The sequence below is a fragment of the Bos indicus x Bos taurus genome, chromosome 13 (assembly GCF_003369695.1).
Source record: "Bos indicus x Bos taurus breed Angus x Brahman F1 hybrid chromosome 13, Bos_hybrid_MaternalHap_v2.0, whole genome shotgun sequence".
Taxonomy (NCBI): domain Eukaryota; kingdom Metazoa; phylum Chordata; class Mammalia; order Artiodactyla; family Bovidae; genus Bos; species Bos indicus x Bos taurus.
In genome coordinates, this window is record NC_040088.1 from 37,609,708 (window position 1) to 37,629,844 (window position 20,137).

At 43.9% G+C, this 20,137-nt stretch overlaps 1 long non-coding RNA gene across 1 annotated transcript in view; it reads left to right on the forward strand.

Moving 5' to 3' along the window:
* The first annotated feature begins 4,651 nt into the window (after positions 1-4,651).
* LOC113903391 overlaps positions 4,652-20,137 on the forward strand; it is a 67,371-nt gene continuing 51,885 nt past the window's right edge. The window contains exon 1 of the long non-coding RNA XR_003514090.1: positions 4,652-4,858. This is a non-coding gene — a long non-coding RNA (uncharacterized LOC113903391). The remainder of the gene's footprint in view (positions 4,859-20,137) is intronic.

Here is a 20,137-nt window from a genome sequence, read left to right on the forward strand (position 1 = left end):
CAGTCACAGGGCAGTTACTGATGGCTGAAGTAACACCTTCCTGCCAATGCGGGTGATTGTAGCTTTATCACACTCTGAAGTGTGATCAGCAAGGAAGGGAAGAGTCCTGTCATCCTGAGGACTAAACATAGATGTTTTCAATTTAGTTTGTATGTTTGTAATATTTGAGAATTTTTGAACCTGTGGATTGTATTTTTTCATCTTATTGTAAAAATACATGCCTTCTCTATGAATAACAGGTTGTCATGTACAGAGGAAACTTCGCAATTTGGTGCTGACATGAGGGGTAGGGGACGAGGAAAACACACGCATCCATGCCCACAGTCACCATGTGTAGACTCGCGGCCAATGTGTCCAGTGGCATGTACTTTGTCCTGCCACTGAAATTGCCAAATAATTTTAGTAAATGAAATTCTAGCATAGGCACCCCCTACACACACACACACACACACACACACACACACACACACACACACACAGAGGCCTCAGAGGACTCAGCAGCAGCCAGACCTTCAGGTTCAGTGGACCACCTCAAGTGTCTTCTGGTTTGGGAGTCGTTTCCCACTTGAGGAAGGAGAAGACCTCACACTTCAGAGCTCACGGTTGGAGGACAAGGAGCACAGACTGCTCAGTGTCCCTGGGGTTGTGATGAGAGAGGCCCTTCCTTCGTCCACTGTCACTGTCTGCTCTGACTCCCAGGGACTCAGCACAGAATAAACATATGGTGCATGGTTCTTAATGCACAGTGCATCCTGAAGAACCACACCTGGGCCTTGGTCACACATTGCCTGTTTCTCTATCGCATGACACTCTGCACTCTTTTGCCTCTAACATCTGCCACTCAGCATCAAATGTGTAAGTTTCATTTGGTCGTCGTGTGTTCTAAGAGTTCATTTTCTCATTGCTATGTTGTGTTTGGTTGCATGACTATGTCACAGATTATTTACCCTTTCTGTTCCCGGTGACATTTGTGTGTTTTGGATATTGATTCATTAATATGGCTGCCATGGAAGGCACATATGTACCCTTGGCGGACATGCGTGCTCATCCCTCAGGGCACGAGTGTAGGATGGCAACACTGGGAGACAGGTGCTGCCAGGTGCATTTTTTTCCAGGTGCTTTCCCAGGAGCCGTGTGGCGGTGTCTCACCAGCATGCAGTGCTGCCAGTCCTTTCAGTCCTGGTGGACGTAGGGTGTTCTGTCTTTGCCGTTTTAGTTTTCATTATAATGATGATAAATTATGTTCAGGATGTTTCAGATTTTTTTTCTTGGCTATTGGGTAATTATTTTCTTAAAAGAGTCTGTATTTTTCCTTACTTGGTGAATTTGTGTGAATTTTCTTTTCCATCTTTTTTGATTTGTGAAATTTCCTTATATGTTCTGGATATGATTCATTTGTCAAGTTTTGAAAATATTTTATCCCTGTTTGTGGATCACTATCATACTCTCTTAATGGTGTCTTTTGATAGGCCTGAGGTTTAGAATTAAGAAAGCTGAATTTTTCTTATATATGGAGTCATTTATGTTTGCTATTTTAAAAAGTTTATCTAATCCAAGGCCACTCATGTATTATCCCCTTTTGGGTGTTTAATTATATGATGTGAAATTGCATTTATATATCAGTTCAGTTCAGGTACTCAGTCATGTCCGACTCTTTGTGACCCCACGGACTGCAGTATACTAGGCTTCCCTGTCCATCACCAACTCCCAGAGCTTGCTCAAACTTTTGTCCATCGAGTCGGTGATGCCATCCAACCATCTCATCCATATATACATTTGTATATATGGACTTTCAATTGGTCTGATTACTCCAGTACTCTTGCCTGGAAAATCCCATGGATGGAGGAGCCTGTAGGCTGCAGTCCATGGGGCTGCAAAGAGTCGGACACAACTGAACGACTTCACTTTCACTTTTCACTTTCATGCATTGGAGAAGGAAATGGCAACCCACTCCAGTGTTCTTGCCTGGAGAATCCCAGGGACGGTGGAGCCTGGTGGGCTACTGTCCATGGGGTCGCACAGAGTTGGACACGACTGAAGTGACTTAGCAGCAGCAGCAGTAGCCTTCATTGAATAGGTCATTTTTCCCCACTACACTGCACTGTAAACTTTGGTATACATCAGTTCAGTTCTGTTCAGTCACTCAGTTGTGTCTGACTCTTTGCAACCCCATGAATTGCGGCACGCCAGGCCTCCCTGTCCATCACCAACTCCCGGAGTTCACTCAAACTCACGTCCATCGAGTGGTGATGCCATCCAGCCATCTCATCCTCTGTCGTCCCCTTCTCCTCCTGCCCCCAATCTCTCGCATCAAGGTCTTTTCCAATGAGTCAACTCTTGGCAGACTGTAAACTTATGAGTTCATGGATTCCTTGTTCAATTCCATCAGTTACTTTAGCTGTCTTAGAGAAAATAATACAGTGTCTTTTTTATTGTAGTTGTAGAATACATCCTGATAGCCAATAGTTAAGTCCTCTAGTTTTGTTTCTTTCTCTTGACTATCACCTAGATACATTTCAGTTTCTATCACCACAGAGCAGCTGGCATCAGATTTGCCCACCTCAGTGGACAGCTATGAAAGTGAACAAAACATACGAAAATATCTGTTTTCAGACTTGGTCTGTGTGTATCACTTACTCAATAATTAATATATCCATGAAAATCCTTGCTTTGTCAGATAGAAGGAAAGTCACCCCAATCTAAACAAGCACACTCAGTACCCAAATCTTGGTTTCTAATACTATTCCCCAATTTTAAAAAAGTAATTAAGGCTTTGAGAAACAGCTGGTCCTAGGATCCAAGCAAGAAATGTACAGACTGCACCCAGAACATATTGTGACTGAAAGTAAGGAAGTGCTGAACACACACACACCTGAGGCACACACACACACCCCACACACATGCACACCCCCACACCCCCACACATGTACACACTGCCACATGCACACCACATACATACACACTCCCAAATACACATCACACACATGTACACCCCCCAACACACACATGCACACCACACACACACACACACACAGCCATGGAGTATGTCAGAATAAGGAGCCAACCCAAAGAGTTCTGGGTGGCCAAAGCTGGAATAGTTAGGCACCAAGATGATTAAAGCAGTACTGGTTTATAACCCAAAGTGTGAAGTAATCCCCATAAATCTAAACTAATATAAATGTTTAAATGAATAATTACATGGAGGATAAGAGGTTCAGTTTCTGATGGAATTGAATCCAAGTAATGTGTGTAGGTACTCTTCTCCTCCCTCCTGCAGTGTGGGCCTCGCAGAGTGACTTCCTTCCAAAGAGTGGGTGAAGCAGGGGGCAGGGCCGAGTCCTCTCTGTGGAGACCCTGGACTCCAGCTGCCCACCGGGTCATCCAGGTCTGCCTTGGCAGGGCCAGATTGCGCTGACGGTGTGCACCCTCGATACTGTGTGAGGGAAACAGTACTTCACCTCTGTGTTCTTTCTCCCCCCAACACAAAACAAAATAAACAAACAAAAGCCAATCTAGTCTGAAAAAAATTAGACAATTTCCAACAAAGGGACCTTCTACAAAATGCCTGGTCAGCACCCCTCAAAATTGGGAAGGTCATTGAAATCACAGAAAGTCAGAGACATGATCACAGCTAATGAGACTCAGGATGGCTCCTAGGGAGAGAAGAATGTTGGAGAAAAGCTCAGGGCGTCTGAATAACAAAATACAGCAATATCAGTTCTGTGCTTGTGGCAAAGGTGCGGCATTAACGTCCGACGCCAAAGTTGGGGGGAGTGGAGGGTGAGTTTAGGGGAACCCAGCCCATTTCCTCAGTGTTTGTGTCAATCTAAAACTGTTCTGAAAATCTATCTAAAAACAAATAAAAATGAACAGAGACTACTCCCTGCTTATGTAAAGAGCTTTAGACTCCTGAACTAGGCAGGTATCTTTCATCCTGTGACACTGGTGGCCAGGAGGTTGAGATTGTAATAACTACACTCTGAGTATACTTATACTTTCTTTAAATTAGTGGATGGTTGGGCTTCCCTGGTGGCTCAGCTGGTAAAGAATCCGCCTGCAATGTGGGAGACCTGGGTTCAATCCCTAAATTGGGAAGATCCCCTGGAGAAGGAAAATACCCACTCAATTATTCTTGCCTAGAGAATTTCATGAACTGTGTATTCCATGGGGTTGCAAAGAGTCGGACATGACTGAGTGACTTTCACTTTTTTCACTTTTTTTTCCCACTGGCGTATTGAAGTTGCATTTAAAAATTTACCAAAATATATTTGATAAGATTTTGATTTGCCTTAAATCATTAAATTCTGTGTTTCTAAAAAGGAATGTTTATTATAATCCAACCAGTCATCATCTCTGTGTTCACTAACATTAAGAAGAAATCATTTCAAGTTGGGTTAAAAATTTATATTCTAACACTAAACATGTCTTTTTGTTATGCCTCTTACTCTAAGCAGTTACCAAATGAGTCAAATTAGATCTATAAAATGAAGCTGTTAACATTGCATTTTTCATATTTTTTTCTGAGGAAATTTGTTTCCTACAGAAAGTGACTTGTTTTTACTTTCATATAATGAAACGCTTCACTTTTCCTCAAGAAGCATGTTGTCAGAACTCCTCAGTGGTAAAACCGTGTTTATGTTTGTGCCTTTGGCAGGTCATGAAGGATGTCAGTTTGAGTGACTGAGAAAGTTGCGTTCCTAAGAATTCAAAGAGAGTGCCTGGAGGTGGCAAGAGGAGAACCGGGTGGCGCGGGAGAGAGGGACACTCGGAGAGAATAAATTAGTTCTGGGCGCTTTGTCTGCAAACAACTGCAGGCCTACACTGTTTGGCTTCTTCAGACACAAGCGTCGGGGCAGTGGTAAGTGTGCACAATGTCACGTTTACATTCTCTTCTGTGGGAGGGAAGGACCTCGTGCTCTGTTGTTGACGGGAGAGGAGACAAATCTGAGGTCGACTGAGAGGAGTGAGATAGTGCAGCACGGTGACTGCACGCGGGGTGGGGGGCTGGCAGCACGGGCCTGGCTCACTTCGTTGAGTCAGCCTGGAGCCAGGCCCGCGGTATCTCAGAGGTGTACCTGTGTACAGAGTCAACACACTGCAGCACCGCCCTCTGGGGGTTGTAATCATTGATTTGTGTAAAGCATCCTAAGTGTAGAGAGCATAAATTTTTGTTGAAGTGTAGTTGGCTTACAATATTGTATTGGTTTCAGACACACAACATTGTGATTTGATGTTTTTGTACATTTATGCAAGGATCACCATAGTAAGTCTAGTCACCATCTGTCAGATATATTCCAGATTATTTGTCATCGTTGCTATTTAACTGACTAAAATATCGGATGCTTTGAGAGCTCTCATTTTAATAAACAGTTTTTAGCACTGAGGCAAGGATATAAAACCTTAGAATAAAGTCATTTTTTAGAACAGGTGTTGTACCTAAAACAAATGTTTTCATAACCATTTTTTTCAACCATTGCTATACCATCTTCTGTGAATTTGGCTTATGGTTTTTCTTCATTACCAAATACTTAGAATCCCTGGAATATATTTAGAATTTCTTCTGAATCTTTACAAGGACCAGGCATTTCATTCTCAATTTTTCTCGGTCTCTCCACAACACAGGTTTAGACTCCCATAATATGGTATAACCCAGAACTCTGATTTTTATGAGCAATAAAATAGTTATAGTTCAGCAATGATAAAATAAATAGCTTGTTATAGTGGTCAAGAATTAATCTCATTTTGCCCCACCTGTTTATGGCCATGATAGATCTCAGGGAACAAACTAGAGCAAAGTTCTCCTTCATTATAAACAGGTTGTGGGGGAGACTGGGAAGGGGAGCTAATTTTTCATGGATATGATGTGCCAGACAGGCTCAAAGAATTTTCATATTTTACCCGGTTTTATTTATAAATAAACTCTTTGCAAGTGAGAACAATAAAATATCACAAAACAGTGTATATAGAATCAATAAATATAAAATTTAAAGTGTTGTAAGCTGTCAATAAAGTCATGACTCAGGAAAATAACTTTTAAGAACTTTGCAATACTTCTTTACACCAAAATAGACCTGTGTTAAATAAATTAAATACTTAACTTATTAAATAGAGGTCATATTTCAAATATGTTGGTAAATTATGGAATGATATGTAGGGATTTTTGTCTTTTCAGCATATGTTTCTTATGTATGTCCTTATTTTTCTGTGAGTCAAGTTAAGTAAAATCAGGTATCTTTAGTACCTGAACTAAAAAAAAAAAAAAAAAGACAAAAAAACCAACCAGTCCGATTTCAGACTGGTGTCCAGGAAATAGTTCTTCCTCAGGGCCTGGCTCCTGGACATAAAGTCCTTTTTTACAGAGTTTACTCTTCCTGCAGTATCAGTCCAAGGTAGCTACGAAGGGGAAGGAGTGATCACACTGGTGCCGGGCTCCATGGGGTCCACTCTACGCACCGTGAGGGACTCAGGGTGTGGGAACAGTCAGGGAGACTTGAAAGGCAGTGCTGCAAGAGGAGTGACAGCTGGTCCCCTTCCTGAAGACGCGAAATGGTAACATCACCACTGGCCCATCTGCCAAACACCTGGTCCAGAGGGACCAGCAGCCTCCAGAGAAATGGCCTCTTGTCAGTGGTGCCTGGACTTCTCGGAGCATCTCACGAGATGCCCTGGGGCCATGCAGCCCCAGGACAAATGGCCACACAAATGTCACAGCAATTGCATCCTAACGGAGGGTGATGCATTGTCAAGAGGACTTTACTAAACGTTTTATGTTGACTTTATAAAAACATCCCTGGGCCTCTCTGAAAATACACCAAGGATCGGGACCTAGCATTCCAGCCCAGATCCAGTACTGCAGAAGTCACATAGCAGACGTGCAGACTTGGAGGCGGGAGTTAAGGTGCCATGAAAATAAAGATGATGCCAGACTCTTCATCTCGATTACCTTTGTACATTATGTTCATGAAAGGGGATGAGAGGATTGACCCTGTAAAGGATTTGACACCTACAGAAGAAGCAGAATTGTGAAATAAGTGCAAAGAATGTATAATTGCAAACCTTTAAGCAGTTTGTAACAGCATCTGAGTCATCTGGCAGATGCAGTGTCCAGGGAAGGGAGGGTGTGGAGTGTCCCCACTAGGGTGTCTGTTTACAGTGGTCCTTGGGTCATTGTGAGTTGGACAAGAGCAGAAGCTGTTAAAAGGAAGACATGGTACCTTCAAAAAGGGCTCAAAAGTTCTTTCAAATCATAGGTGTTGTTGAAAATGCCCCTTTGAAACAGTAAAAGGCAGTGTTCACGGCCCTGGAGTCAGGGTCTGATTTCAGTTGCAATGTCCATTCTCACACAACATTCTCTGTGAACGTGGGCAGTTAGGTTAAACTCTGTTGCTTTCCATTCTCCATCTGTTAAATGGGAACATTTACGTCATAGAGCCATTGAGAGGAATAACAGAGACAGTAAATGTAAAACACTTCAATACTCCCTGGTCCAGAGTAGGTGATAAATAAGCATTAGCTGCCATTATCTTCAAGAACTCTTGCTTGAAACGTGATGAAATTTGAAAAACAATAAAAGATATAGGATTCAGTTGCCAAGGCAATGACATGAAAACATTTCAATACCGTCTCTCTCTGGAAAATAAAATTGCTCATGCAGAAGAACTGGAATGTTAAAAAGTTTCAGCATTTGAGGTAAATTAAGGACAAATATTGGTATTAAAATCTCAAGAAAAATCCTGACAAAACAAATTGTTGGGTTTTTCCATTACATTCACTGGGTTTGAACTTCTGCTTTTGTGATTAAAAATAAACTCATTTTCTCACACAATACTTTTCTCCAACACAAGACTTGAGAAAATAGAAGATTCAGGTTCCAGTTAATCTCATAAGCAAATTTTACAAAGTAATTTCTAAATGAAAGCAAGTTGCCTTCAGAGGAGGGAGTGTGCTGTTTTATTCAGGACGGCATGTGTGAGGGGGTATCAGCGCTTTCCAGATGCTCAAGTGTTTTGTTGGATTTAATATTGTCCAGTAAGTGATACAAGAGAGGACATCTCCCACCCAGATTAAACTGGATTCCAAAATGCTGGCTGACTGTCGCGTCAGCAGGCACAGGTGGAGCTCAGGGTCCTGTCCGTCCCTCACTGACCTGTGGCTTCAGGCAGTACATCCACGTGTGTGCTCTGGGTTCCCACCGCCCTCTGCTACGAAGCCTCTGCGGAACCCCCAGGGGACACTCTGCCCAGGTGGCCAGTTCTTTAAGCCCCAGGTGTCCACCCATCACGATCCCCTGCAGGCTCTCCCATCAACAGCCTAAACATCTGAGGAACTTTGCCACTTTGGACCTCTGATCTTACCTGTGATCAACATCTTTACTTAGAGGTCCCTGGTTCCTGACCGGCTTCCTTTGCAGTGTTTGCTGTTTCCAAATGCTCGTCTCAGAAGTTCCACCTCCAAGCATCCTGATCCTGCTTTCTAATGATTTCTATCTCTTGACAAGTTGCCTAGTCGCCAATGGCATTGCATGAACTAGCAGAAAAACCACATGGAGGCTTTGGATGGTATTTAAGTCCTTATGGTCACATGCAGAGTGTGAGTGATCTCGATGGTAACAGAACTGAAAGTGAGCCTGTGAGTCAGTTTTTCATTGCTTTGGATCCCTGGGTCAGGAAGACCCCCTGGAGAAGGGCATGGAAACCCATTCCAGTATTCTTGCCTGGAAAGTCCCATGGACAGAGGAGCCTGGCAGGCTACAGTCCATGGGTTGCAAAGAGTCGGACATGATTGCAGTGACTTAGCACACATGCACATTGGTTTCTGTATTTTGCTCTAGATGTGTTTGTACTCTGTCTGTGCACACATTAGGTCTGAAACTAAAGGTCTAGATTTCACTTTGCTTGTAAGTAGACAGATAGCCAGCGAGACAGGAGACCCCAGGGTCAGAGAAGACCAGTATATTACTCATGGCCCAAAGGAGGCTTGACCTATGCAGGAACTCAGGAGCCGTGAGACTTGTCTCCCATCACAATGGATCCCAGGCGTTGCTTCTGTGACAGCTCACCCTGTCATCAAGTGAAAATCAGCCATTTGCACAGACCGTTGGTCAGAGGGATTGTTTGGTCTGGCAATCAGTGTCTGCTAACCTGAATGCCGTGGCAAGTGGGGTGTGACACCCCATCTCCATCAATGAGAAAGCTTCCTTTGCTGCAACTGATCACACTAATATCAGTGACAATTAAGCGAATCGGTGAATATATTTTCCAGTGCTCCACATTGAAATTAAGTGTAACTGGAACATGCAGAAGCTCTGCTTTACTTCTCTCCATGAATCTGGAGAGCGGCCGTGTGAACACAGGAGACAAGACAGGGCGTTGCAGAGAAGCAGGAATTTCTTCAGACACAGGAGTTGTGACGGTTACTGTGGTTGTTGCCCACCTGCACTGAGTTGATTCCAGTGTTTCGAGTTAATGTACCTGACAGTCTATGGAAACTAAAAATTCAGAAGTATCCTTTGAGAAAAAAGGATTGGGAATTCAAGGATAGGATTGTGGCACCACCTCCACCTGTCAGGTCAGTATGCCAGAATCAGAGAGATTCTTTCTCAGAATTACATGTGAGTCAAGACTACTGATTATTAGACTAAATTCTGTTATATAATAGAAGCACATTTAAAGCTTTCGTCAGTTCGGTTCTCTTTTGTCAAATATAGAATGATATTGCTCATGTCTGAATAAAAAGAAAACTGTGAAAAATTAAAAACAAAACAAAAAAGAAAAACAGGCTGCCCTTGAGAAGCAGAAACTTTGAGGGAAAAGTAGACAATTTTTGAGTATCTTTTTACATCTGCCTGGATCTTGTCCAAAAGCAGAGAACATCAAGTTCTACTGGGCCATTTTTACAGTCACATGCAAGCACAAAGTAGAAGCATACCCGCCAAGTGTAGAGTGTAAGTGAAAATCTCAGGAAATACTGGCTCATGTCTTTGTCATTATTTCAAATGTGAGCTTTTCTGCATCATGTGATGCCACTGGCTGTCTAACTCGATTTGGTAGAAAGAGGCTCCAGCCAGTCAGTTGTAGACTGTGGCCATGTAGGTTCCCCTTGGTTCATAACTGTGAGAACAGCTCAGAGAAGACCAAGATGCTGGAAAGAGGGGAGAGATGTATGGACTGAGCTGTCCCAGAGAGCCACCCCGGGCACCCTGTGGTGCCCCCTGACCAGTCCAGCCAGGTTTAGCCGAGAAGCAGGTGCTTGTTCCATCTGGCACCAAGACTCCGTGCTGTTGTTGCCACGAGGCGCAGAGAGCAGTGGGCTTTTAGCTCAGGGACTCCAGCCTGTGTCTCTCAGCTCCCCTCCTCTGCAGAGAAGTGTCCTGCAGGCCCTCGCCTTCTGCTAAGTGGCGCTGGCGGGGGTGACTGTGGGTGGGGTCCTGGACTCACAGAGCAAAGATGCACGCCGGACAGGGCAGGTGTGTTTCTTGGGGGCTGAGTGGTGCTCGTCGAGCAGTGATGGGCTCCCATCACCTGCGGTCACTGCAGCGAGGGAAACAGCGCAGTGAGGGAGGGGATTTGAGAGTGTGGGGAGGCCATCCCTCACAGTCCCCTCAAAAAACTCTCAGGGCCCAGAAGCCACCCCCTGTGCTGCCCTCAGTGGTGAAACGCCGCCTCTTTGGTGAAGCAAGAGGACCAAGCCCTGCTCTGCTCACCAGAAATCTCCTAGACCTGCCTGAGGGTAACCCTTTCTTACCACGGCTCTGCCTGATGTCATGCTGTGCGTATCTGTGCAGGTTCAGCCCTCTGTAGACCATGATATAGACAAGTGTGTCATGTCAGGGCCTGGTGTAGAGGGTTTCAAATATTGTAAGACAGAAGTAAGGTGATTTCTAAGAGGTGTCTGTTGAGATAAACGAATGGTGCAGGCTGTGGCTTCCTGCGGCTTTCCTGATTTCCTCCCATGATGTGGAAACAGTAGGTGGCATTGCTCTTAGGATCCGACACGGCTGGAGTTGTGTATCCCCTCTGTGGAATTCAAAACTCCCGACTCTAGGTGACTAAACAAAAGCAGCCTGAGTTGACAGAACCTCTTGTCAGCTTTCCCCAATGTGAACCAAGTTCATATTTCCCCAAAGTGAACAAAGGAAATATTCTTATGTCCTCTGTGAAAATCTTCTGACTCCTCTGGGCCAGACTGAGCTATAAAGTTTATGAACTATTAACAAATATTTCAGTATCATAGAACTTACCGTATTCTTAGTACTGAGTTCATTTTTTTCCCCCTGTTTGGTTGTAAGCACTTCACATGGATAACTTTATACATATGACTTCCCCATCTTGTCTAACTTAGAACTCAATAAGTATTAATTATCCACAGCTTGTATCCTATTTTCCTGTTTTAACTTTGTTTAGCTATTATTATAAATTAATTATTCTTTCAAAATATTTCATGTTCAAGAATAGTGTTTCAATAGTCCTAGAAAATTCTTCAGTGAAACAGAACAAGGAAATGACTTTCTGGGGAAAAAAACTGAGTCCATTTCTTTTGGATTTTACCCCTTTTTAGAAGCAGATCGAGACACTGAATGCATCTGGCCACATCAGGAAGATACAACGCTTACTCTGTGGTTAAGAAATAGAACTGCTGGTTTTGACAGAATTGTAAGGACAGGCCCTTCCTGAACGTGAGAAAGCAGGGCAGTTACTCTGACAATTGTTAATTTTCTTTTCATGGTCCAGCCAGTTACACTTTCACATAATCCTGCAGGATGCTATTTCTGCCTGGGAAAGCCTGGATCCTGATTTAATTTTTCCAAAGGGCAGACAGATTATCCTCAGACCAGCTAATGGTGGCAGAGCATATTTGACAAGTAGACCCCTGATGGGATCAGAGGCTCAAAGCGTGTTTTCAAGTTAAACTTTAACAACCTCTCCCAGCTGGAACTTCCCCCCCTGCCCAGAGCAGCCTGGCCAACACCACTGGCTGCAGGCTCACGCTTCACACGAGTGAACGGAGCTGGTTAATTACTGAGGAAGCCAGGCTTCCGGCTTAATGCCCAAGACCAAGCACTCGCTTCAGAGCCCTCAGTGGTGATCACCCAGCTTCCAGGAAGAGACGAGCACCTCTGAAAAGACGGTTCACCAATGTGATTCCTGCCTTCTGCCGTGTGAAACCCCATGTTCGCCTCTCATAGATGGATGGCTAAGCTGAAAAACTTGAAAAAAAAAATACGTGTCTTTACGACAGCATCACCCAGGATATGAAGTAGGATTCCTCATTCTTTTCAAATCTGTTCAGTTGACTACTGAAAATGTGACTTTAAAAATATTTTAACTTTTATCTCCCTGCAAAGAGAGATGAAACGACCTTCACTGAGAGAGTGAAAAAGATAAACTGATTTACCCATCATTACTGGGTATAAATTATTTTCCTTTTTTTTCATCGGAAGGTGAAGAATTGTTTCTACTAGTGAAAATTCCATTTCTTTTTATTTAAATCAGTAAGCAGTTAAGTAGTATATTGCACAATTGCACTCATTCCACACACGAGCAAAGTAATGCTCAAAATTCTCCAAGTCAGGCTTCAACAGTACGTGAATCGTGAACTTCCAGATGTTCAAGCTAGATTTAGAAAAGGCAGAGGAGAGATCAAATAGCCAACATCCTTTGAATCATCAAAAAAGCAAGAGAGTTCCAGAAAAACATCTATTTCTGCTTTATTGACTATGCCAAAGCCTTTGACTGTGTGGATCACAACAAAGTTTGGAAAATTTTTAAAGAGCTGGGAATACCAGACCACCTTATCTGCCTCTTGAGAAATCTGCATGCAGGTCAAGAAGCAACAGTTAGAACTGGACATGGAACAACAGACTGATTCCAAATTGGGAAAGGAGTACATCAAGGCTGTATGTTGTCACCCTGCTTATTTAATTTATATGCAGAATACATAATGTAAAAGGCCAGGCTGGATGAAGCACAAGCTGAAATCAAGATTGCTGGGAGAAATATCAATAACCTCAGATATGCAGATAACACCACCCTTATGGCAGAAAGCGAAGAAGAACTAAAGAACCTCTTGATGAAAGTAAAAGAGGAGAGTGAAAAAGTTGGCTTAAAGCTCAACATTCAGAAAACGAAGATCATGGCATCTAGTCCCATCACTTCATGGGAAATAGACAGGGAAACAGTGGAAACAGTGTCAGACTTTATTTTTTGGGGGCTCCAAAATCACCACAGATGGTGACTGCAGCCATGAAATTAAAAGACGCTTGCTCCTTAGAAGAAAAGCTATGACCAACTTAGACAGCGTATTAAAAAGCAGAGATGTTACTTTGCCAATAAAGGTCTTTCTAGTCAAGGCTATGGTTTTTCCAGTGGTCATGTATGGATGTGAGAGTTGGACCATAAAGAAAGTTAGTCCACTTTCTTAGGGTTGATTTCCTATAGGATTAACTGGTTTGAGTGACCACACAACTGTGGTTATCCAGGTCATTATGACTTTTTTTGTACAGTTCTTCTGTGTATTCTTGCCCCTGTTCTTAATCTCTTCTGCTTCTATTAGGTCCTTACCATCTCTGTTCTTTATCGTGCCCATCCTTGCATGAAAAGTTCCCTTGAATATACACTGTAGAAAAAAAAAAAGCTAAAACTTTGAAAATTATTATTAGAAGTCTTTTCTTGGATAGTTCTGACAAAAGGGGGAAAAAAGGCTGAAAAACACTGATCTTATACAAAAAAAAATCCATTTCACAAATAAATAAGCTTTGATGCCCCCAAAAGATCAAATTTACTTGTCCATAACCACAGTGGTGAGGGACCCGCTGTGATAGGAGGGAGATTTCCTGCTGTGTGCCAGTGTTGTCTGTCCTGACCCAGGTGCCAAGCCCATGGTTACGGTAGAGAGAGAAGTGGAGAGAGCCTTGGAGGTAAGTGCAGGCTGTCCTCGGGCATGCACAACCTCAAAGAGGACAGGAGCACTTGGAGACATTTCCACTGGATAGAAAATTTTGCAGTTGCAACTTATGTTCTGAAAAAACTGAGATTTCTCTCACAGTGAACATTTACTGGACTCGAAATTCAATAACATATTAGGAAAAGGAGGTGTGTTTTATTTGAATATCTCTAACAGTGGTAGAATCCCAGGAGATCTTTTATCTCCTGCAGTATTCCTTACTCAGCCTTTAAGTAATTCAGGAAAAAATGCACAACTGTGTTAGCAAAAACTAAGTGGCAGCATTGGTGCCCCACCCCTGAATGTCAGCTGTCAGGTCCCGATTCAGCCTTGATTCAAATTTTAACACATCCATCTTAATAACTGCTAGAGTGAGCAGGAAAAAAACAAACAAACAAGGAATACATAGTAGGTTTCAGCAACTCAGTCGATGCACTTTATCTATTTGATGCGAATGGACGCTGCATTCACACTGTAGATGAAGTCTTTTTCCATGGGCACATGAAGCATTTACCAGAATAGACCACATGCTGGGCCATAAAATAAGCCTGAGCGTATTTCTAAGGGTTGGAATCCTGTGCAGTGTGGTCAGTGACCCTGGCATGATCCAGGAATCACTAAGGGCAGGATAAACAAAAGGGCCTAAGCATCTGGATATCAGACAAGACTGTGAAACAATCTGTGGGTTAGATGGTACCTGCAATGATAATTTGAAAATACTTTGAACTGAATGATAGTGAAAAACAATATTTGAGGCAGAATTACCCAACAGGAGAAGCTGGGCTGCAGGGAAGAATCAGCAGTGGCCCCAGCCACTGGGCCCTGAGGCGCTTCATCACCCAGGCCCTGGGGAAGGGGTGACTTTGGGTCTTGATCCCCTGATAGGAGGATTCCCTCTCTGGGAATCAGGGCTTCTAAACCTTCAGAGCCAGAGGTGTCTTTACAGGAAGCATGTATGTGTGTGTGCAAGCTCAGTCGCTCAGTCATGTCTGATTCTTTGCGACCCTGTAGACTGTAGCCCACCAGGCTCCTCTGTCCATGGGATTCTCCAGGCAAGAATACTGGAGTGGGTTGTCATGCCCTCCTCCAGGGGATCTTTCCAACCCAGGGATGGAACCTGTGTCTCCTGCTTCTCCTGCATTAGTAGGCAGATTCTTTAGCACTGTGCCACCTGGGAGATTACCCAAGTGAAACTCTAGGAGTTACAGTGTGTGGGTCCACTCTAACCCTCCTGTCTTGGATGGAAGTTTCAGATGTATTTGATAGGGACAGACAAGAACACATTAAAGAGACTGACCACTGAATGTCCCCTGTGATCTAACGCTAAGCTAGAGGGGAACATCGTGTGGGTGTGGCCAGGCAGCAGCAGGGGAGGACAGAGACTGACAGCATAGACTCAGGCTCCTTGGCTGAGTGAGGCTGACCGCTGCTGCCCTGCTGCTTCCTGAAGTGTTCTCATTTACCATCCTGGCGGGGGTGGGCGTGGGAAGGCAGATTCAGAGACGTCTCTGTGGCCTGACCACACGTGATAGCACTTACTCCACAGGAAAATTAACACGGGGGTTGTGCCAACTGCTTTTGAATGCCAAAGAATTGACGATTTTGAACTGTGGTGTTGGAGAAGACTCTTGAGAGGCCCTTGGACTGCAAGGAGATCAAACTAGTCATCTTAAAGGAAATCAGTCCTGAACATTCTTTGAAAGGACTGACGCTAAAGCTGAAACTCCAACACTTTGGCCACCTGATGCAAAGAACTGACTCACTGGAAAAGACCCTGATGCTGAGAAATATTGAAGGCAGGAGGAGAAGGGGATGACAGAGGATGAGATGGTTCGATGGGCATCACCGACTCAATGGACATGAGTTTGAGAAAGCTCTGGGAGATGGTGATGGACAGGGAGGCCTGGTGTGCTGCAGTCCATGGGGTCATAAAGAGTTGGACATGACTGAGCCACTGAACTGAACTGGACTGAAATGGTGATTACATGGCCGTCATTGACCCTAACCCTGTGATAACACCCAATAAGGCAGCCTTGGCCTGGAGACTCCCATAAACCTCTTCCCCTTCCATGTCATCAGTGAGGGACCCCCATGCCTTGCTGGGATGGAATATAGAGTGTGATGGTCTGAATGGAGGCTCCCAAGTGTGCCTGGGGCTGCAGAGACCTGGTGGATGTGACCAGGCTCAGGGACTGGAGGTGGGAGATGATCTGGCCTTGTTCAGATGGGCTCTCAGGTAAACATGGGGTCCTCCTAGCCGGAGACAGAGGAAAAGGCCATGTGATGAGGTGGAGGTGCTGGGCTCAGGAGTTGCCCAAAGGGCCAGGAGCAGAGGATGCAGAATGCCGCCTGTAGGCTGGGGAGTGGACGAGGTGCCCCCCGGACCATCAGTAGGAACCACTGACCTGGATCCAGTGTTTCAGCCCAGGGAAACCGAACTCTGGTTTCCGACCTCTGATCTGTGTGGTAATAGACATGCCGCAGGTTTGTGGGAACGTGGGTTTGTGGGAACCTGGGGCTGCAGCACTGGAAGTGCACACAGCATACTGTCAGTGTAGCCTGGCCTCCCAGCCTGCCAGTCCCCTGTGATCTCATTCTGGCTTTCTGCTTCTCCTCTGTGGGCCGTGGGCCCCACTGCTGAAAGAGTGACATGGACAGCATGGTGGCTTCTTTGGCTCCGTCCTGTTAGATGCTCTTGCCCCGAGAAGCTCCCTCCCCTGGTGCTGGGGACTGCACCTGGACTCCAGCATGGGAACCCGGCCCTGCCTGACTCTGTGTGGCTGCAGGTGCACCCTGGCTGGTTCTGAGCCCACCCAGGGCCTCCAGGTCAGCTTTGCCCCAGGTTAACTATGGTCACAGTCCCGGGGGCAGACCTTCCTGGTTGGGGAAAGGCTTCTGTCTTCTCCTAAAGCAAAGACAGAACCGAGGACCCCAGGGGATGATTGGATTCTGGGACAGAAGGAACCTGAGCCCTGAAGGACAGCAAATAGCAGCAGGACCTGACCCGTCATGAGGCACGTTGGGGGCTGAGAGGGCAGAGCAAAACCTGTGCGGTGTTAAGCCTGAGATCCGTGACTGTTTGCTGGCATTTCATTTTGCTTGTCAGGTACACTAATAAAATCTCTACCGTGAGGTACACCCTCAATTGAAGTTTGTTGATTGCATTTGTAAATAAAGGAACATGAGAGTATGTGAGCCACTATTTATGTAAAGAAATCCTTAATTGCATATTTGGTCTTCTTTAGAAAATAATCTGAAAGACTTATATTCTCCCTCTGCTCACCTATGTTCCTTATCATATATTCTAGAAATTGTAGTTCTTTTCAGCACACATAAATGAGCATTTCCAGATGAAACAAAAAGCATGGCCAGCCGGCAGTGTGCTTTCAGGACAATGTTTGCCAAGCACTCAGCTTAAAAGCAGTATGTAATTAAACAGTGTTTTTATTATCTCTCTAAAAATATTGTTCATCATGGAGAATCCTGCAATTCCCAATTTATGAAATTAAAGAACCTGAAGGCTGGTTCCAATGTGATAAGAAAAATCCATGTTCTTCAACATTCATCTTTGTGTATAATTACCTGCAAGGCTGTAGCACGATCACTTTATCATATTTCTTCTCAATGTTCTGCTAAATCTGTGTGTGCGTGTGTGTGTGTGTGTATGCACTCACACAGATACACACTCTTATTATGATGCTCTAGAATATAAGACCTTATTAAACTATCATTATTTGAGAACTTTGTTATAAAAATGTACGCACAATGCCAGTGAGTCCTAATTCTCTGCTACAGCTTCTTCTGCACAAGGATTTCAAGTGATTTCTCACTGATGCACAAAAGTCAGTGTTTGTCATAGTAGACCGCTATTCGGACTTCGGTTGGAATTTATAATTCTGAAATATGTAATACACAGAATTTATAATTCTATAATTTATAATGCTGTAATGTCCTTGAAATTACAACTGACTTAGATCTTTAACTGTTTCCAAAGACAGTAGTAAAGCTCTGTTGTCATTTCAAGATTTAAGCAATTTTATGTCAAACTGAAATGTTTAGAGTTACTTCTACTTTCTCAGAAAACTGCATTATTCATTGAGCAAAGCATTTAGTTCCTTTTCAGGTAATGACATTTTAAGGCACATTTAAATATAAATCTGAACAGAAAGATATAGTAAAAAAGCAAAGACTAAAATGTAGCCCTTTATGAAATCTACAAATATACCCTTCTCCTCAGGAATAGGCTTCTCATAGCCCTTTAATTGTTATCATGTGCTTCCAACAATGGGGTTTTCCCATTTGTAGTGATAAAATCTGTGAAGTCCTATAAATCAAAATACAAATTTCCAAAATATCCTATAGGAGTGTCTTTAAAAATCAGTGTCATTGCTTATCACTTTGTGACAACTAAGTCTTATTGCTCTCAGACTAATTTTCATAAATTTGTTAATATGTATTATTATTAGGCTGTATGAGTGAGAGAAAAAAGAATCTCCCTTTTGGGTGATGTTTGGGTTCATTCCTGTTCTCCTAGATCTTGCAGCCTGGACTTCTGTTTTGGGGGGAGTGGGGGGTCCAGTCTCCTTCTTTACTGCTGCTCGAACATCTACTGCTTCTTAGCTGCTGCTTTTTCATAATCCTCCCCAAACTGGGGCACCCTTTTGATTTAATATATCTAAGAAGTTCCAACAGAATGATAAAATGAATACAGTGTTTAGTTACATAAAAATAGAATTGGACAGAGTCACAAAAATGTCTGTTTTTTGATTTTCGGATGATGTTAAAAACCATAGTTTGACTGATCAAAGCTCCAGTATTTGCCACCATTCTAAAGTATGTTCCGCCTTAGATGCACAAGGCACAGAGCTCCAGGAACGCTGCAGGATCTCTGGCATCTCTTGACGGTTGTGTTCTTTACCAAATGGGCTTCAGGTGTTATTGAGGGAATTAGACATGAGTGTGGCAGGAAAGTGACTGGACTGTCAAACAGTCAGTATCGACCAGCTAACTTCTAAGTGAGGTGAGACTCCTCACAGGGACCCCAGAACACAGCCACGTGGTGCATCTGGTCCCGTCTGCTGCCGTTCTCTTGTGTACCTTCTCCTCCAGTTGGATGGAGTTAAGTTCTGTTACAAAGCACAGATGGATTCCTCATCACTTCCTCTGGCCTGAAGCATTGTCATAGCTGCTCCTCCATTCTGTGGTCTGTGGGAAATTTCACAGTCCCTAAAGCAACTTTGATCAAGCTTCCCTGGGTCCCTGAACCCTGCATGGTCCACGGAACCTCAGACAGCCACAGTCTGTACTCAGATGTGGCAGTGTTGTACATATTATCATGGAGCGAGTGCTTGCTTTACTTCTTCGTGTTGTTGGTGTGAGATATCTTTCCTGGGTCCTCTGTTATCCAAGAAGTTCCGTTGGTAATAGCATTAAGAACACTAATATTCTTTCAGAAAGTTTTCATAGAGTGGTGTATCCACATAAATGCAAAGGTGAAATTTTACATGGAAGAGCGAATAGAAACAAACAAAAAGCAGTTAGTTCCTGAATAGAAAGGTGTATCATTTCAGGTATACCAAGTCTCCCCAAATGAATTATATTTATTTAGAGTCCTGAATATTCATTGGAAGGACTGATGCTGAAGCTGAAACTCCAATATTTTGGCCACCTGCTGCAAATAACTGACTCATTTGAAAAGACCCTGATGCTGGGAAAGATTGAAGGCGGGAGGAGAAGGGAATGACCGTGGATGAGATGGCTGGATGGCCTCACCGATTCAATGCACTTGAGTTTGAGTAAACTCTGGCAGTTGGTGTTGGACAGGGAAGCCTGGTGTGCTGTAGTCCATGAGGTAGCAAAGAGTCGGACATGACTGAGCAACTGAACTGAACTGAGGGTCACTGAGGACTTCACATGATCGCAGTGATTGTGCTGGAAGTGGACACGTTGGAAGAGCCTGGTGATCCTCTGCACAAAGGGCTCCAAGGCACCTCCTTGGCAGTCTAAGAACAGGTCCTCATCAGCAAACACATAGATGCAGAAGAAGATGAGGACACACTCAGAGCCCAGTGATGGCAGAAAGATTGCTTTAAGCTGAAACCATTTGAGATTCAACATATGCAGGAAAAAAGCCTCCTTGGAGTGTCCCTTATTTGACTAAAAGCAGCCACTTCTGGGGAATTAGCCTGTCTCTGGG